Source organism: Salvelinus namaycush, chromosome 33 (genome assembly GCF_016432855.1).
Source record: "Salvelinus namaycush isolate Seneca chromosome 33, SaNama_1.0, whole genome shotgun sequence".
NCBI classification, from domain to species: Eukaryota; Metazoa; Chordata; class Actinopteri; order Salmoniformes; family Salmonidae; genus Salvelinus; species Salvelinus namaycush.
In genome coordinates, this window is record NC_052339.1 from 17,302,126 (window position 1) to 17,322,417 (window position 20,292).

The window sequence follows — 20,292 nt, forward strand, 5'->3', positions numbered from 1 at the left end:
AATGGGGAATCCCTCTCCTTCTCTCCCGAAACAGAGCGACAGCGAAACAGAGGGAAAGGCCTGGGCCTTTGAGTTTATGAAATAATCCAACCTTTACGGAGAGAGGAGCTAAGGAACTGTGGCAGCATGCCAGCCTCCTGTTAACAGCTTGGTGGGGGGGGGGGGGGGGGGGGGGCGAGGGGTGTGAGATGGAGGGGCGAGGGGGGACACCACTTGTTTTGGTCTGGAGTCCTCTCTGTACTCCGTTTCAGGCCTCTCCGACAGTACTCTCTCCGGGAGGGCGGGAACGGGGGAGTCACGACACGCCGAAGTTACGGGGTGACTGGCCCGTCAAGGAGATAAAAAGAGAAGGAGTGGATGGATGGAGGAGGAGTCGGTGTGAAGGAGGAGAGAGGCGAGAGCTAGAGCGAGAGCCCTGGAGGAGGCAGCCTTTTTGACACGCAGATGGAGAGATGAGTGACAGGCCGCTCAGCTTTGTTTGCTGTCAATCATGTCTCTCTTCCGCCCGGCAACGGCACCCAGGGTCTGTAGGGAACAAGGAGAGGAGAGAAGAGGGTGAATGCCTGGTGGGGGGATAGTTTGACAGAGAGAGAGTGTGTGTGTACGTTTGTGTAGGGATAGAGTTTGACATCAGCAGGCGGATGGCAGTGTAACAGGGGAGAGATCCTTGATGTGGTGGAGTCAGGATGGGCATAGTGAGTGTGTACATCCCAGAGGGGGATTTTATAACCAAAGCCATCAAGGTGCATTAGATCCTGATGCTTTTCACACTAAGTCCACACCTCACCTTGGTTTTCACTTATCATGAGTTTGTTTTCTACACCCCTTCCCAGGAGAACCAAAAACACCAGCAGCTAAATCTTCAATCTAACGTACCCTTAAAATGTAAGTTCTTAATATCATTAGCATTATATAACATTTGGAGGATTATAAAGTGTAGTTGTTGGATTGTGGCAGTTACAACACCGTTGAAACATACTGTATGCATCAGATCAATGTTAGTCATTCCAAAGCACAGGTCCATTCTAGAAAGAGGTGAGATGGTGGTACGCATGATAAATGAACAGTCAGGTCTCAACAAAACCCTACATCCATACCATTTCACAATATGCACTGACAAAAGACTGCTGCACTTATATCAACAATAGTTGCTATGGTAATATGAATTGCCTGAGTATAAACCAAACATGTAGTGTTGTTGTGATCGCAACACTGAAAACATCTATTCTTTATTCACTATTCATACACAGATACAAATGAATGTTTTCTTGTTGAAAGACCTGGAATGAATCATGAGAGGGACCATCTTATCCTCGACTGTTTTATTTGCCTCATGATCGATCACACAAGGCCTTTCAGGTTGAATACAGCACCCTCAGAAAGAGAGTTCAACTCATGAAGCTGCAGATGACGAGCGCAGGGAGAAAACTGTCTACGGTCCATGCATTTTAGACTTTTCAAATCCTCTACTAATCAACAAGGACGTTAGCTGTCTGTACCTGACACCTCGTCTTAAGTAGGGTTCTGTACTGAACACTCCAGCCGACTAGTCAAAAAATGAAGGAAAGGCAATTCAAAGTCCTCAGCATTAAAAAATGTATTGTATAACACAAAGGTCATGTGTAAGCAACATAGACATAATCTGTGTCATTTTGATGTAGGTTCTTGTATTCCTTATGTTTTTTTTGTCGATGATGTGATTCCTGGATGAGGCAACATCCCAGACTTGGGGAATTCCGAACATTGACAAGGTCTATTATTTGGTTTAACCAAGGACATGTATTTTTCTGAAACAGAAAGAAAAGAAAAAAAAGAAAAAAGTTCAATGTCAATATCAAAGCCTACTCAACTCAGTTGACCTGCACTATGCAAATATCTCTTTCAACATTCAGGTCCTGAATCAGCGAGAGAACGGTAGGAATCCGTTTCCACCTGGCACTAGCTGACTGGAATTAGTTTTTTTTTAAACTGCCAACATTTGAAATGGACAGGACTGCTTCAAATAACATCTCTGGACACACTGCACATAGAGTACAGTAAACAGCTAAATAACTGTGAAAAAGCAATCTGATGTATAGATTTCTACATCAAAATCAAATAGAAAATCCCCAAGTAATTTCACCCCTAACTATCTATATTCCTCAGTTAGCTTTGTCCCCACATTTTAAACAATCAATACTCTAAATGCAGATTACAGTATGTATCTCTCCATATCTCCACACACACACACACACCACACACACACATGCACACACAACATACACACACATCGTTGTTTTATTATCCTTGTGGGGACCAAACAATTGATTCCCATTTAAAATATATTTCCTTAACCCCTCACCCTAAACCTTAACCTTAATCCCGAACCTCTAACTCTAACCCTAAATCTAACCGTAACTCCTAATCCTAAACCTAACCCGAATTCTAACTCTAACCCTAACCCTAACCCCAAAGCATAAAATAGTATTTTTTCCTTGTGACTCCTGGTCCCCACAAGGATAGCAAAACCAAACACACACACTCACTAAAACAAGGCTGCAGTTTAGCTGAGCTAGCGCTAGCCACTAAAGAGAGACACATTTCACAGGCAGGTAGCCTTTTTCTCCAGCCAGCCCAATAGTAACTTGGCTTGCAGGCAACGGCAGGTAATTGATGATGACGTTAGCCAGAAGCAGTGTGAGGGATGGATCAGTGGACGTTTTAGTGCTGGTTAATCAGTCAGCCCAGACAATGGACCCGCTGACCCAACACACCTAGTCCTGAGTGATCAATTAGCCTGCTATACGCCTACAGCCTGAATGTACAGGCCTCACTGCCCAGCCTGTGTATAGGTCTCTCTGTCTACCCTTGAGATGGGCTGAACGCTATAACTTCTGCTTGTTTATTCTCTATTTTGCCATGAGATAGAAAATGCCATCAGCTATACTTTAAGTTACAATTTTCAGGACTGTTTTTCATTTTTTATTGGCTCATAGCTTATTGTAAAGGAATACAGTAATATCTTATACCTACAGTAAAAGTACAATATCTGGTCATATTTTATTTTGATAAACAATTATATTCTCCGACCATTTGGGTCAGTTGGCAGTACTGACTAAAATGTCTAACCTATGGAGTACTTCTACCCATATAGCCAGCATTGAATTGGGTCTATTTTCATGAATCTAAAATAATAATTCTGTTCTATTAAAATCCATCACATCAATCATGATGACCATTATCCACAGCTATGGATGGAGACCTTGATTAGATCCACCACTCTGAATGAGAGAAGAGAGAGAGAGCGAGAGAGAGAGAGAGGAAGAAAAAAGAGACAGCACAAGGCCAAAGTGGAAGAGAGAGCGAGAGATAGAGAGAGAGAGGGGGGGGGTGAAAGGGTAAGAGGGCAGGAGTGAGCAACGGTGAGAGAGCGGGAGTGAGGGAGACAAAGTGAGTGAGGAGAGAAGGGTGAAGAGGAGCAAAGAAGAGGGGGAAGACCTTAACTGCTAAAAAGTAGGAATGTCAATGGAGGAGACATGGGAAGGTAAAATGAATCCAGTTATCCAGTAGAGATCTTGGCACTGAAGCTCTATGCCATTAATAGACATAATATTACTAAGGGCTGGAGGTGACCAGGGGCCTGTTTCAGTAGGGTAGGCCTGACTGGATAAAGATGGGGTAGGGGGGTCAGAGACACCCAGGCTAGAGTAGCAGGGACAGTGGTACCCAAACTAGATAAGGGGAGTGGGGACAGAGATACCCAGGCTAGATAAGGCGAGCAGGGGGGAGTGGGGATAGTTATACCCAGGTTAGATAAGAGGGGTGGGGACAGAGATACCCAGGCTAGATAATGGGAGCGGGGACAGAGATACCCAGGCTAGATAAGGCGAGCAGGGGGGAGTGGGGACAGTTATACCCAGGCTAGATAAGGGGAGTGGAGACAGTTATACCCAGGTTAGATAAGGGGAGTGGGGACAGTTATACCCAGGTTAGATAAGGGGAGTGGAGACAGAGATACCCAGGCTAGATAGGAGGAGTGGGGATAATTATACACAGGTTAGATAAGGGGAGTGGGGACAGAGATACCCAGGTTAGATAAGAGGAGTGGGGACAGAGATACCCAGGTTAGATAAGGGGAGTGGAGACAGAGATACCCAGGCTAGATAAGAGGAGTGGGGATAATTATACACAGGTTAGATAAGGGGAGTGGGGACAGAGATACCCAGGTTAGATAAGGGGAGTGGAGACAGTTATACCCAGGCTAGATAAGGGGAGTGGAGACAGTTATACCCAGGTTAGATAAAGGGAGTGGAGACAGAGATACCCAGGTTAGATAAGAGGAGTGGAGACAGTTATACCCAGGTTAGATAAGAGGAGTGGGGACAGTTATACCCAGGTTAGATAAGGGGAGTGGAGACAGTTATACCCAGGTTAGATAAGGGGAGTGGAGTCAGTTATACCCAGGTTAGATAAGGGGAGTGGATACAGTTATACCCAGGTTAGATAAGGGGAGTGGAGACAGTTATACCCAGGTTAGATAAGGGGAGTGGAGACAGTTATACCCAGGTTAGATAAGGGGAGTGGAGACAGAGATACCCAGGCTAGATAAGAGGAGTGGGGATAATTATACACAGGTTAGATAAGAGGAGTGGAGACAGTTATACCCAGGCTAGATAAGAGGAGTGGGGATAATTATACACAGGTTAGATAAGGGGAGTGGAGACAGTTATACCCAGGTTAGATAAGGGGAGTGGAGACAGAGATACCCAGGCTAGATAAGAGGAGTGGGGATAATTATACACAGGTTAGATAAGGGGAGTGGAGACAGTTATACCCAGGCTAGATAAGGGGAGTGGAGACAGTTATACCCAGGTTAGATAAGGGGAGTGGAGACAGTTATACCCAGGTTAGATAAGGGGAGTGGAGACAGTTATACCCAGGTTAGATAAGGGGAGTGGAGACAGAGATAGCCAGGCTAGATAAGAGGAGTGGGGATAATTATACACAGGTTAGATAAGGGGAGTGGGGACAGAGATACCCAGGCTAGATAATGGGAGCGGGGACAGAGATACCCAGGTTAGATAAGGGGAGTGGAGACAGAGATACCCAGGCTAGATAAGGGGAGTGGGGACAGAGACATCCAGGCTAGATAAGAGGAGTGGGGATAATTATACACAGGTTAGATAAGGGGAGTGGGGACAGAGATACCCAGGCTAGATAAAAGATAAGGGAGCAGGGACAGAGATACCCAGGCTAGATAATACATAAGGGAGAAGGGACAGAGATACCCAGGCTAGATAATAGATAATGAAGCATGGACAGAGATACCCAGGCTAGATAATAGATAAGGGAGAAGGGACAGAGATACCCAGGCTAGATAATACATAAGGGAGAAGGGACAGAGATACCCAGGCTAGATAATAGATAAGGGAGCAGGGACAGAGATACCCAGGCTAGATAATACATAAGGGAGAAGGGACAGAGATACCCAGGCTAGATAATAGATACGGGAGCAGGGACAGAGATACCCAGGCTATATAATAGATAAGGGAGCAGGGACAGAGATACCCAGGCTAGATAATACATAAGGGAGAAGGGACAGAGATAACCAGGCTAAATAACAGATAAGGGAGCACATAAAAGATCACAACAGCCAGGTCATTATCACTCTCTACAATTCAGACACTGGTCCTTCCTCTCATTATTACCCACTTTGAATCCAGTGTCACTGGCAGAGGAGAGTAGAGCAGAGGAGAGCAGAGCAGAGGAGAGGGGTGTGCTATGCATTTTAAGTGAGACCTGGGCTATTTGGGGCAGGTCGCCTGCTTCCTCCCCCCATCGATCAAGAATAAGGTGGGACACTGCAGAAATAAAGGGGTTTTAGAGGATGTGAGAGATTAAGCTTAATACATGTTGATAAATAATAATATGTCGATAAAGACTTTCAAAGAGTGAACATGCTGTCAATTAGAGGTCGACCGGTTATTATTTTTCAACGCCGATACCGATACCAATTATTGGAGGACCAAAAAAAGCAGATACCGATTAATCGGAGGATTATATATATATATTTGTAATAAGACAATTACAACAATACTGAATGAACAATGAACACTTATTTCAACTTAATATAATATATAAATAAAATCTATTTAGTCTCAAATAAATAATGAAACATGCTCAATTTGGTTTAAATAATGCAAAAACACAGTGTTGGAGAAGAAAGTAAAAGTGCAATATGTGCCTTGTAAAAAACTGACGTTTAAATTCCTTGCTCAGAACATATGAAAGCTTGTGGTTTAATATTCCCAGTTCTTCAATATTCCCAGTTAAGAAGTTTTAGGTTGTAGTTATTATAGGAATTATGACGCGTCGACTATTTCTCTCTATACCATTTGTATTTTATATACCTTTGACTATTGGATGTTCTAATAGGCACTTTAGTTTTGCCAGCCTAATCTCAGGAGTTGATGGGCTTGAAGTCATAAACACTGCTGTGAATCAAGCTTTGCTAAAAGCTGCTGGCAAACGCAGTAAAGTTTGAATGAATGCTTACGAGCCTGCTGCTGTCTACCACCACTCAGTCAGACTGCTCTATCAAATATCAAATCATAGACTTAATTGTAATATAATAAACAAAGAAATACGAGCCTTTGGTCATTAATATGGTCAAATCCGGAAACTATCATTTCAAAAACAAAACGCTTATTTTTTCTGAGAAATATGGAACCATTCCGTATTTTATCGAACGGTTGGCAACCTTAAGTCTAAATATTGCTGTTACATTGCACAACCTTCAATGTTATGTCATAATTATGTAAAATTCTGGCAAATTAGTTCGCAACAAGCCAGGCGGCCCAAACTGGTGCATATACCATGACTCTGCGTGCAATGAAAGCAAAATAAGTGACACAATTTCCCTAGTTAATATTGCCTGCAAACATGAATTTCTTTTAACTAAATATGCAGGTTTAAAAAATATATACTTCTGTGTATTGATTTTAAGAAAGGCATTGATGTTTATGGTTAGGTAGATTGGTGCAATGATTGTGCTTTTTTCGCTAATGCGCTTTTGTTAAATCATCCCCCGTTTGGCGAAGTAGGCTGTGATTCGCAGATAAATTAACAGGCACTGCATTGATTATATGCAACGCAGGACAAGCTAGTTAACCTAGTAATATCATCAACCATGTGTAGTTAACTAGTGATTATGTGAAGATTGATTGTTTTTTATAAGATAAGTTTAATGCTAGCTAGCAACTTACCTTGGCTCCTTGCTGCACTCGCGCAACAGATGGTCAACCTACCATGCAGTTTCCTCGTGGAATGCAATGTAATCGGCCATAATCGGCGTCCAAAAATGCCGATTACCGATTGTTATGAAAACTTGAATCGGTTAATTGAAAATGTATTGAAAATTAAGCAATATACACAAACAAAACTGTAAAATAAATTGCTTACTATTTGACATGGAATGGAGTCCTATGAAGGCTATGAACTCTTCTGCGGTTCAGTAAGTGAGTATTTTCAGTCTTTCCTGTTCTAAGGCAATCTTGGTGTACAGTACACTGGGCTCCTGGCTCACTGGCTCATAAGGCATACATAGAACGGAGTGTATTTTTGGGGCATAAGATCCTACCAATGAGGCAATGCTGAGGTTGATTTTATATTTATACCCATAAATGTTTTACAGGATCCATATGACCTCGCAGAGAGCTCTCTCGCCAACTCTTTCCCTTCTCTCTTTTTCTCTCTCTGAAGCTGTTAACCCCCGCCCCCCTCCCTTATGTCCGCTTCCATTTCGTCCCTGGGGCCACTCAAGCATGGCTGAGTGTTTAAAAGTCAGTGGGGAAAGACATGCATGCTTGGCCTGGCAGTGGTTACAACTACTAGAGTAGCTTCTGGCTGAGTCATGTGTATGAATACCCAACCTCTTCAGCTCCCTCCTACCTCACTGCCTCCCAACAACCTGTCCATCCTGCTCTTCTTCTTTTCATCTTCTCTTTATACCTGTTCCCTATGCCCTCTCATATTTTCCACGTCTCTCTCTGTCTCCATCTCTTGCTAAACAAAGCCAGTGATGTGCCTAGCTTGTGTGGGAGAGAGAGGAGAGAAAAAGACAGACGGAGACATAGAGAGAGAGAACGAGAGAGAGAGCGAGCGAGAGAGAGAGAGAGAGAGAGAGAGAGAGAGAGAGAGAGAGAGAGAGAGAGAGAGAGAGAGCTGGGCCAACATCACATGGAGACTTGTGCCATGCATGGAGGGCTCTTCACTCTCCTCAGATTCGTGGGCCTGCCTTCCTTTCCCAGAATCCCTAATCTTCCTCGTTAACAACCTGCCAATATGACAGTCCTCATAAATAAACATGTGGCAGACAACCGGAGCACGCCCCTACAAACATGACAGCCAAACGTTCAATGTTCCAGAATGTTTGATGAGCCCAACACACATCTCTGTGGCATACCATCACCACAGCACCAGCCGATCCCCACAATGGCCTCCCCTCTCCTCGGTCTTCAACGTGTCACTGGCTAAAATTTGCATACAGGTATATGATCTTTTTTCAATCATGGTGTGGTGTATCCTAGCTAATGAATGAAGCTATAACAACTGTTTCAGTGAATCAGCATGGCTTTCTGTCTGTTGAGGAGGGGAGCATCGAGAAATCAAAGCGAAGGTTTTGAGCAGAACAGCAGTGGAACATGGCAGCCGTCCCTTCCCCCTCTAATACAATCTGATTGTTGGAGCCAGACAGGTCCCGGGCCTCTGAAGGCAAGAAACTCCCTCAGCGCTGCTGCAAAGACGTGCTTGACTTGCCCCCACAGCTGCATCTCACATGGTCTCTCTCTCTCTGTCTCTCCTTTTCTCTTACCCCCCCGCTCTTACGCTCTCTTACTCTCACCGGTTTCACACTCTCCTTCCTCTCTCACTCTTACTCCCTGCCACATGCACCTTGAGTGTGAGAGAGGGGCACTTTTGACAGGGTGACTCTTACGATGCTGTCTGCGTGGAGTCGTGTGTGTGGAGCGTCTGTTACTCCTGCGCCACATACAGAAGTGTACTGTAGCTAACTAGACAGCAGGGAGAAGGTATACGCCAGCCACCACCACTACCACTCCTCCACCCTCTCTCTCCCTGTCTCTCGCCCTCTCACATTCTCCTCGGCCTCCCTTCGCCACCAAGCACACACTTCATTGCGACATAGGAACATAGGAACACCTAATGCATTATTAAAAACACTTTTCCTAAAAGGCTGCTACCATATTATTCAGCTTTCAGAGTGGCATGCCTGCATGGCTACTCTACATGTCCACCTCTAGCCCTTAGAATAAGCCCAGCAAGGTAACCCACTGGAAATAGAGAACATATGCATTAATAGTAATACACATGTATAGCGGCTGATACTGTTACAATGAGCTTTATCAAAATCCAAGGTCCTTTGAAGGCAATGTATAAAATATAGTAGCCATGTCTAAATTATAAGGTAAATACCGTAGCAAGTGCAAGTTTTACTATTGGCAACATGTCAACATAGGTGGACTGGAAATTATTATAATGACTATTGCTCTTCTTACCAAATTTGATCAACATCATAATCTATGGGTGAACAGAATATAATTTAGTATCATATCTAATGTTAACCTTACAAGTCCATGTGCGCACATTACCGCAAAATTAAATTGGCATACATTAATGATTTGCCAATAATAATAATATTATTATTATTACAAACTAAAACAAAAAAATAAGTTAGTAGGCCCTGTATTAGAAATATAAATACTGTATAACACCATCATGTATTTAAATAGTATGCCATAATATATATGATATGTGATAATGTTAACCAAACTCAACTGTATAAAATACATTATACTGGCTCTCAGTCTGCAGCTTCTTATTGATCATTATTATTTACCAAATCTAATCAAAGTCAAGTAATACCCAGAGGATAAGCCTGGATTCGAAATGCACGGGTGAAGCACGGGCAGAAAGCTGCTCTGAATAAAACAACGACTCAAACATATCGTTAGGCGTATTAATAGAATACACTGAATATAAGAAACTACCAATCATTTCAAAAGGATGCAGGATAGATTGTCGTATATAAAAAACACTTCTATTTTGGTACCCGCACACCTCACATTCTTTAGCCTACTAAAACACTTGAGGCTACAGCAGGTGTATTGATAGGACAGGGCTGAACAGGGCATAACCATGAAGTATATTTCCTTTAAAACAACCCCAAAAAATACAGAATGGACAGTATCTTTTTAGCAGCATTTCATGATATTGACTGGTAATACTAATACGGAATTGATCAATTCCACAAGGGGGCGCTTCCACAAATCGCAAGTAGGCTTAGCTTTGCCAAAAGGGCACCGGAGTCAAGTAATTAATGTTTTCATGACATTATTTAAGGTATTACATGAGTAATGAGCATGGACGCTTTCAACTTCATTCGGACTGCATTATGGCAAATTATACCAAATGTTCAAAGATATGACATAATCAACACTTCGATAAGAGCCTACTGTAGGTGGGTTTCCAACAAAAGTTAGGCTACAATTCAGGAAGTATTGAAAGATGAGTCAGCTATTAAGACTACCTTCATACAGCATACAATGTTTTAACGAAGTTGGCCACAATTAAACGAGTTACTTTAATTGTACAACATGCCTACAAAATAGACTTAGTTCAATAATAGCCTATGCGTACTTACATGTGTAGGTTTGCCTCAATACACCGCGCACAGTCCAGTGTTCAACAAGTTCAGCACTGACCACAGGAACCCCTTTAAGATGCGCGTGTAAATCTTAATGTGATGAGTTCGGTAGAAACGGGATGCTAAAAGTTGATGACCCAAGAGTTAAAACAAGCTGAGTCTGGAGTGGAGGCAGCGATTGAATGGTCCCCCCGCGCGCACGTCAATCTTCCTGGAATCGCTGTGCAAGTGCAACATCTCTTTAGTGAAGAGACGGGATCAGAGGAGATTTTCTCCCACTTTAAAACAAATGACTGATCACTGTCTGGAGCTCTTAGAGCAGCACAATAACACAAATAGGTGAGTATTTTGACAGCCGCCTAAGTCCCGCGCGCCGCTGGTCATCATTCTGCCACGTGCAATTCCATTATTGCATTGTTGTAAGCAATGGAACAGCATCAGAAAAATAAAAAGACCACTAGGAAAAAACTTTGAAACGCAAAGGCTCCTTTGTCTTTTATAAAATTTCCGTTTAATCTGTATCATTTCTTAGATCCACAGCCAAGACATTTGACTCCTGTGAGCGGATATACACTTATCTCTCTCTCTCTCTTAATCTCTCGCTATAGCCTACTCGTTACAGGCACTCAAAGGGAACATGAATCACAGCAATTAGCAGCGCTGCCGAGAATATCCTCCACTGTTCCGGCGTCACGCATCCCTCGCGCATTCCCCTACACAGCACAGCTAGGCAGGAAACTGCTCAGTGGAGATGGCGGGTAAGAGATAGCGCACTTAGAGAGTCCGTTAGATTAAACCGCTCACTCAGCCTCAATATTTCCCCCCCAGCGCAGTCCTCTTTCAGGACCAGTCTGAGACTCAATGGGGCGGATGTATCTAAACTTAGAGGACAAATGACAGATCACTGTGAGCAGTGGTTCCCACTCTAACGGACGGAGCAGAGAGAGAGAGATATGAGAGATAAGCAATCTCTTCCAAATGCGAGCTAATGTAGTGATTGCATGCCGTACCTCTACCAATAGGCCTACATGTGTTCCGCAGGGTCCTAAAGGTAGCAATTAATTTTAATATCTACAGTTATTTAACTATTTTACATGTAGTTGTTTTAGTGGTTTAGTTTAATGATATAGGCTAACTGTTTCAATGCTATGTTAACATAGGCTAGAGATTTGTCAGATTGCGCGTAGAATATGCGCACATTGTGGTGATGTTGTTAATTGACTTGGAGATGCACACATATGGAAATGAAAATCAAACATTTAGGCCTTCCATGCCTAAGTATGGGGCTCCTGGGCCCCCAAATCTGTCCCGGGTTAAATTAATGAGAGGTTTGAAAATATGAGTATAGAGGACTGTCAAATATAGGCAATGGGATGATGCGCAAAGCATGCACTCCACCCCATACATGACGTGCTCAAATTACAGCACACGCATACCACGGCCACCCACCAAAAACCTTGATGAGTCAGTGTGAGTTGCTGGAAGTTTAGCAACGTCATTACACCTTGTGTAAGACTCAATATGTTAGCTGCATTTTCACTGCAATTTACCGGACACTGGCAAGAGTCGAAACACGTGATTTCTACAGGGGATTGAGTCCGCAGCAATCTCTCACACCGTCAGGATATTAGCCTTGGGGAGGGCCCAGATTATATTAAAATTCGATCCATTCTGACAGTAAATCCTCCGGCGGTGGCGATGATCCGGAGGACAGAAAGAAACAATCAAGACCAGAGATGGAGAGAGAAAGAGAAAGCACTGAAGTTATATCAATGACCCTGCTACTCCTGTTTTGACGTCTAGGGCCGGTTTGGAATACAAATCTGTTTCAATTCTTCTCCATTGAGTAGCAAAGGAGACCAGTCCCTATGGTTTACCTGTATAGAGGTCTCATGTAGGAGTACATGTAGTCTGTTAGGCCTGTATGATTCACAAGTTTGAAAAAACATCCTTGGGTGGCAGATGCTGACCTGTGGCCTGTGACTTGAGAGTTCTGTAGAATGTCAATAGGCCTAGTTTTGCAATTATTGTGCTGGACAATAAACTCCCTTATTTACTCACATATTTCTATTGAAAATGTCAGACGTTGAAATTAAAATCCGTGTTGAAAGTTGGAAAGAAGTAGCACGGGGCCATATTTTAATAACCTAATGCTTTTGTCAGGATTTAAAATTGAAAATTGGAATTAAACGTCATTTTTCCCTTACAGTGTCTCGCTGCACCCCTGTTGATGTCGATATGTTGAAATTAATCAGTAGCGTTATTATCAGCATTGTACAATTTATATGAGGTGATGGAAGAAGCCTATATGTCGAAATCAGCTCCCCACACACAGCTCGCTCTATGAGCAGTGCAATACATACACCTATCAGACCTCTGTTGGATAGTGAGCCCTATAGTGAGGCATATGGCCTCAATTATCACACAGATATTCCCGAACAGCAAGTCCGCAACAACACTTTGGCAAGCTTTACACCACGCAGCAAACGCACAAATAAATCAAAGGTATAGGACAACAATTAAGAAGATTACAAATGCATACTTCTAACCCACTGTACTTATATATTTATTTTAAAGCATTATTTAATGAATCGACTGTGCTCTATTTTATCATAGTTATAAACCTTTCCTGTCAGCTGTCAGAAACCACTCTATCAAATCATAAGGCGTCTCATATAGCCGCGACCGTCAACAAGTTTGTGCCCATCCCTCCAACATGCAAAAACCCAAACAAGTAGACCTTACCTTTTCTCTCAAAGGTTCATTTCGTATCCTTGCGAAGAATAGCGAAGATCATGTAACACAGCGATATATTTCTTTTTTTAAACCTGGACATCGTTGTTCACGCGGAGAGCAGAGACTTGCTGTGAAACGACTAGTTCTCTCCGTGGCTTCACCGGAATGGGGTGAGCGGAGGCACGGATGTAACTTCAGTGACAATGCCACTTCAGTTAGTGAAACAACAAGACAAACACATGCAACGTCACACAGGGGTAAAGGGAAATAGTACTTTAAGTTCTACTTGATCCTTGTCTGAAAAGTTGTTGATGACAAAAATACAGTGGCTATGGCTATTGAGCACGTCTTTCATTAGACTTGTAGAAGGAGCGGTTATAATACCGACACTCACGAGTAGTGCTGCAGCGTACTGACATGTAGTAAATTATCTTGTCTACCGAGACACACACAGTTCAAGCATCTTTCAGTAGTGGAAACATCGTGTTTAATTGATATCAAATCATTTGTTATGGGTATACTTTAGTGTGCCTTTAATAGTCATATAATAAGTCATGCAATGTCACAACTAAGTTTAGTAAATCATTTCAAGTGAAAAGATAAGGCTACAGAAAACAGATTGATAGTAGAAATATCTAACACGTGACAATCACATGACGGTTGTGGAAAGTATAATAACATTGCATCTGAGGGTCTGTCAGAGCCCTTTTTAGCAAACAAAGATGGAAGCCAGCCAGTCACATGGGCTATTTTTGCTTTGACACAACATAAAATGTATCTAAATTAAACATCATCCCAATCCTAACATGGAGAACAATTATTATCAAATTGTGTTAGTGTAATTTACTCTGCTCAAAATACATTACACGTACACTTCAAAAGAAAAAGATCAGAGAAAGTGTATAGCTCTATGTATATACGTCAACTGGGCACTGACTTCAGCACCATAGACAGCTCCTCGCGCGTCAACTGGGCACTGACTTCAGCACCATAGACAGCTCCTCGCGCCTTAACTGGGCAGCACCGCTCTTTTCTGGAGCTGGACAGCTCGTCACACGTTAACTGGGCAGCACCGCTCATTTAAGGCGCTGGACAGCTCCTTACGTGACAAAGCACAGTTGAATACTATAGGGATCATCTTCTCACAAATAGAATGCATTTAGCTTTTTAATAACACACACCTCGATCCATGGAGAGGCATTTTGAATCTTAATCTACCTTTCAGCACGTGGACAGATCCTCACGCGACTCGCCCAAGGGCAACTCATCTGACACGAACATACCATCACAAACCACACAATAACCAGCATTGGAATAAAACAGCCCATTTCATGCAACTCTCTTTTCCTGTAATGCCTAGTTTGTGTGTCCACTTAGCTACACCGAGGACAGAATGGATTAAAATACAGATGTTGTAGACTGAATATCTTTCAAAAAGTACAGCTGTTCTCACTGCATCACCACAACTCTGAAGAAGAGATGAAAGACAAATGTTAGTCTATTTAAAACTATGCCTCAGGGTCAGTATACACTAACTAGGTGACCTGAACAGGAAGCATTTAAGGCCCTTACTGTAGTTATAGTCTTTCTTGGTCAGAGAGTACTTGTGGCCTTACAATAACCTCTCCTTCTACACAGGCTGTAATATCTAACAGCTATTAAACAATTACCTGTAAAATATCTCACTGACAGAGGGATAAAAATGGTACTTGAACTAGACATCAAATGTGTTGTGGTCGGATGGATTGTAAAAACAAATTGTGATCCACTGGCCCCTTTCCTTCTTTGATTGAAAAGCTTCTGCACCATCTATGTTTACTATCCCCCCCCCCCCCCCCCCATTCAGCACAGTGTCTTAAAATCTATGTGGAGGTTCGATAGTTGGCACTGCAATTGACACAGACTGGCAATCACGTGCCTCACGCTCCATTATTTGTCATCCACCTCTGTCAGTGTGTGTGTATATGTGTGCTTGTGTGTTTGTGTGCCTTTCTGTGGATGCTGTGCTGTCATATATTGGATGATGATTAGAAAATGGATGTCTACAGACGTTTTTGCCCATCACTGTCTCACAGACGGCAGGCTGAGTATTGGATTTTACCTTGGTTCAATGGAGTGTACTGTTGCCTTCAACCGGCCGGCAAGCAAGTGGAAGGCAGTGTGTGTATTTGTATTTGTATTTATTTTGAACCACCATTACCTGCTGCCAAGGCAGCAGCTACTCTTCCTGGGATCCAGAAAAATTAAGGCATTTATACAATTTTCAAAAATTTACAATGCATTCACAACTAATTTCACAACACACGTTTGTCTTGAAAAACAAAACAAAAAAAGACTGATCATCAGGAAGTGTTACAAGCACTGGAACAAAATAGGCCTCGGTTTGAGTCCCAGTCGAACAAAAACCCTGGATTTGCTACATAGGTGTCAGCAGTGGGATGGTCAGGATACCATAATATGTCAACTGTAAGCCCAGCAATAGTTATATTACTACTCTTATTATATGTATTCTTATAAGAGAACATTACGCCCATGACCTGGCTAAAGACCTTTCATCAATCTGTGTTCTACAGTCCTCTACTTATCCTGCATGGTGCTTTAAGCCCATAACTTAACTCCCCCAAATTGAAATATCATAATAAGTCAAAAATAAGAAAAAAAGAAAAACTATACCTGAGAAGAATTACATAGGAGCGTAATCCATAAAGTGCATGATTGAAAAGGGATTAGAACCACACAGGCACCACACAGTTTGGTGGATTTGTACTTCACACACAGGCGAAACCCGTCTGCCTCGCCTCCTGCCGTAGGCTGATTGCGATTTGGCCATCCTGTTCGGGATTTACTTAACAGCACCAAACAACTCTGTCCCTGTTGTGATGTGTTGTGTCCGTTCATGCAGTCATGCCTCACTGCATTCAGTTGGATGCATTTCTGACACACACACACACACACACACACACACACACACACACACACACACACACACACACACACACACACACACACACACACACACACACACACACACACACACACACACACACACACACACACACACACACACACAGACACACACAATTCCAGCTAAGGATTTGAATGTGAAGTCAGTCACATTCATGGGCTGGGGATAAACAGATAAATGGGAACACACCATAGTATTTGAACAGCTTTACTGTGTGCATCAATGTTTGTGTACAAAATAATGATTGAAACGTAGCCTTATTGTAAAGCAGAAATAATACAATGGAACAGTATAGGTGTGAGAGAAAGGTGTTCAGTAACTGTATAATAGAGATAATCCAGTAGAAAAATGTGTTCAGTAACTGTATAATTGTAACGTCCTGACCAGAGTTCTTATGTGTTGTGCTTGTTTTAGTGTTGGTCAGGACGTGAGCTGGGTGGGCATTCTATGTTGTGTGTCTAGTTTGTCTGTTTCTGTGTTCAGCCTAATATGGTTCTCAATCAGAGGCAGCTGTCAATCGTTGTCCCTGATTGAGATTCATATATAGGTGGCTTGTTTTGTGTTGGGATTTTGTGGGTGGTTGTTTTCTGTGTCAGTGTTTGTGCCACACGGGACTGTGACGGTTAGTACGTTTGTTGTTTTGTATTTTGTCTAGTTTTCTTGTTATTAAATCATGGAAACTTACCACGCTGTACATTGGTCCTCCGATCCTTCTCGCCTCTCCTCGTCTGAGGAGGAGGACGACTTAGACTGCCGTTACAATAATAGAGATAATCCAGTCGAAAAATGTTTTCAGTAACTGTATAAGAGATAATCCAGTAGAAAAATGTGTTCAGTAACTGTATAATAGAGATAATCCAGTAGAAAAAGGAGTGATGGAGTGATTGAAACCTAGCCTTATTACAGTATTTAAAAGAATAGACAATAAAAGAAGGGCAGTAGTGTCGGTGTGAGAGAAAAAAGGTGTAGGCTAAATGCATGATAGAGATTAGTGCAGTACAAGGTAGTTTGTAATATCCCTGTCTATAAAAAGGCTTACATCCAAGGCTGCTAATGATAATGATGACAGATGATCTCTCCAGGGCTGTGGGGAGACTAACTCACAGCTCAGGGAATTGCTCTTCTAAATTAAGTTTTTGTAAATAACATGTTTCCAATTTGTCAAAATATTGGTTACTGTAACTGGCTGGTGGAAAATTATTCCTATTGGTTTATATATTGTAGGCCATTAGCATACCAGGCACAAATAGGAGATGGTAATCAGGGGTCCATCCCAAATGGCACCCTGTTCCCGATATAGTGCCCTACTTTTGGCCAGGGCCCATAGGGCTCTGGCCAAAAGAACTGCATTGTATAGGGAGCCATTTGGGAAAGGGGGATACCTAGTCAGTTGTCCAACTGAATGTATTCAACTGAAATGTGTCTTCCGCATTTCACCCAACCCCTCTGAATCAGAGAGGTGTGGGGGGCTGCCTTAATCGACATCCACGTCTTCGACGCCCGGGGAACAGTGGGTTAACTGCCTTGCTATGGGGCAGAACGACAGATTTTTACCTTGTCAGCTCGGGGATTCGATCCAGCAACCTTGCAGTTACTGGCCCAACGCTCTAACCACTTTGGACGCAGACCAGTTCTGATATGAATCCAGTCAGGGATGTTGTATCGGGATAAAAAGATCCCTCATAGACACACAGGCCTACGATCAAATTCATAAACTCTACAACAATGCATACAATATAGATAATCTTCTCACATATAGAATGCATTTAGCTTTTTAATAACACATACATCGGTCCATGGAGAGGCTTTTTCAATCTTAATCTATCTCTCTTTCTCAGCTGTTTCACACTTTCCTAGCACCCTCCTTCCTCCTCAGTCTGTGGAGTTATATTGGGGAAAGTAATGTAATGTCAAATGTTCATTTGATGTTACTTCTACTGACTCACATTGTTCTCTCATAACAGCGGTTATCCTCATCAGCTGCTGTCAGACGAGCCTTTGTGTTTCTCAGACTGCGGAAGACATTGTAACAGAGACAGAGGACCACGGACCTTTGGAAAGACTAGTTGTTGCATACCCATAAGCTCTAACATAGTGGATTCTCCTCTCACACATCCCCACTATAACAATGACTCCAACAAATGAGTTAGATTAAGCACATTTTCTATTGATCCTCCTTACAAGACAAATAAACCAATTTAATGTTTCTACGCCCTTTCTATTTGTTTTCAAATGATTCAAGGCAAGGATGGGTTAGAATGAGTAGAGCGTTGAGCAGAGAAGAGTGACTGTGCATGCTGCAGTTTGATACGGAGTTCAGGGGCATCTGGAAGCTAATACTGCACTTAACATTTCCAATATCTGTGTTCCTGCCTTTAGTCTGTCTACTAGGCACCTGCAGGTTAGAAGACACCTGTGGCAACTAAGTGAATTTGAGAAGAAATGTTGCTGTGAAGTCACATTTAACTATGAGAGTCAATAAAGACTACCAAATAAAAGCCTACCTGTATATCCTATTTTTCTTATTAAAATGTTACCTGTTCCATGCACCTCCTGTCTCACATCGCATAGTATCATAAAGAGAAAAACATGTTTGCCATACTTTTAACATGTACATTATTCTATCAGACATGATCACCTTACTGTAAGCTAATGGTTAGAGTCCGACGGGAATGAAAACTTAAATGCCAGAGAATGCTAGACATTTGTCCTCACCTGAGCTGCATAGTAGTCTTGTTAGGGTAATATACAGTGGGGCAAAAAAGTATTTAGTCAGCCACCAATTATGCAAGTTCTCCCACTTAAAAAGATGAGAGAGGCCTGTAATTTTCATCATAGGTACACTTCAACTATGACAGACAAAATGAGAAAAATAAATCCAGAAAATCACATTGTAGGATTTTTAATGAATTTATTTGCAAATTATGGTGGAAAATAAGTATTTGGTCACCTACAAACAAGCAAGATTTCTGGCTCTCACAGACCTGTAACTTCTTCTTTAAGAGGCTCCTCTGTCCTCCACTCATTACCTGTATTAATGGCACCTGTTTGAACTTGTTATCAGTATAAAAGACACCTGTCCACAACCTCAAACAGTCACACTCCAAACTCCACTATGATCACAAGAACGGTGAGCAGAAATCCCAGAACCACACGGGGGGACCTAGTGAATGACCTGCAGAGAGCTGGGACCAAAGTAACAAAGCCTACCATCAGTAACACACTACGCCGCCAGGGACTCAAATCCTGCAGTGCCAGACGTGTCCCCCTGCTTAAGCCAGTACATGTCCAGGCCCGTCTGAAGTTTGCTAGAGAGCATTTGGATGAGCCAGAAGAAGATTGGGAGAATGTCATATGGTCAGATGAAACCAAAATAGAACTTTTTGGTAAAAACTCAACTCGTCGTGTTTGGAGGACAAAGAATGCTGAGTTGCATCCAAAGAACACCATACCTACTGTGAAGCATGGGGGTGGAAACATGCTTTGGGGCTGTTTTTCTGCAAAGGGACCAGGACGACTGATCCGTGTAAAGGAAAGAATGAATGGGGCCATGTATCGTGAGATTTTGAGTGAAAACCTCCTTCCATCAGCAAGGGCATTGAAGATGAAACGTGGCTGGGTCTTTCAGCATGACAATGATCCCAAACACACCGCCCGGGCAACGAAGGAGTGGCTTCGTAAGAAGCATTTCAAGGTCCTGGAGTGGCCTAGCCAGTCTCCAGATCTCAACCCCATAGAAAATCTTTGGAGGGAGTTGAAAGTCCATGTTGCCCAGCAACAGCCCCAAAACATCACAGAGGAGATCTGCATGGAGTAATGGGCCAAAATACCAGCAACAGTGTGTGAAAACCTTGTGAAGACTTACAGAAAACGTTTGACCTCTGTCATT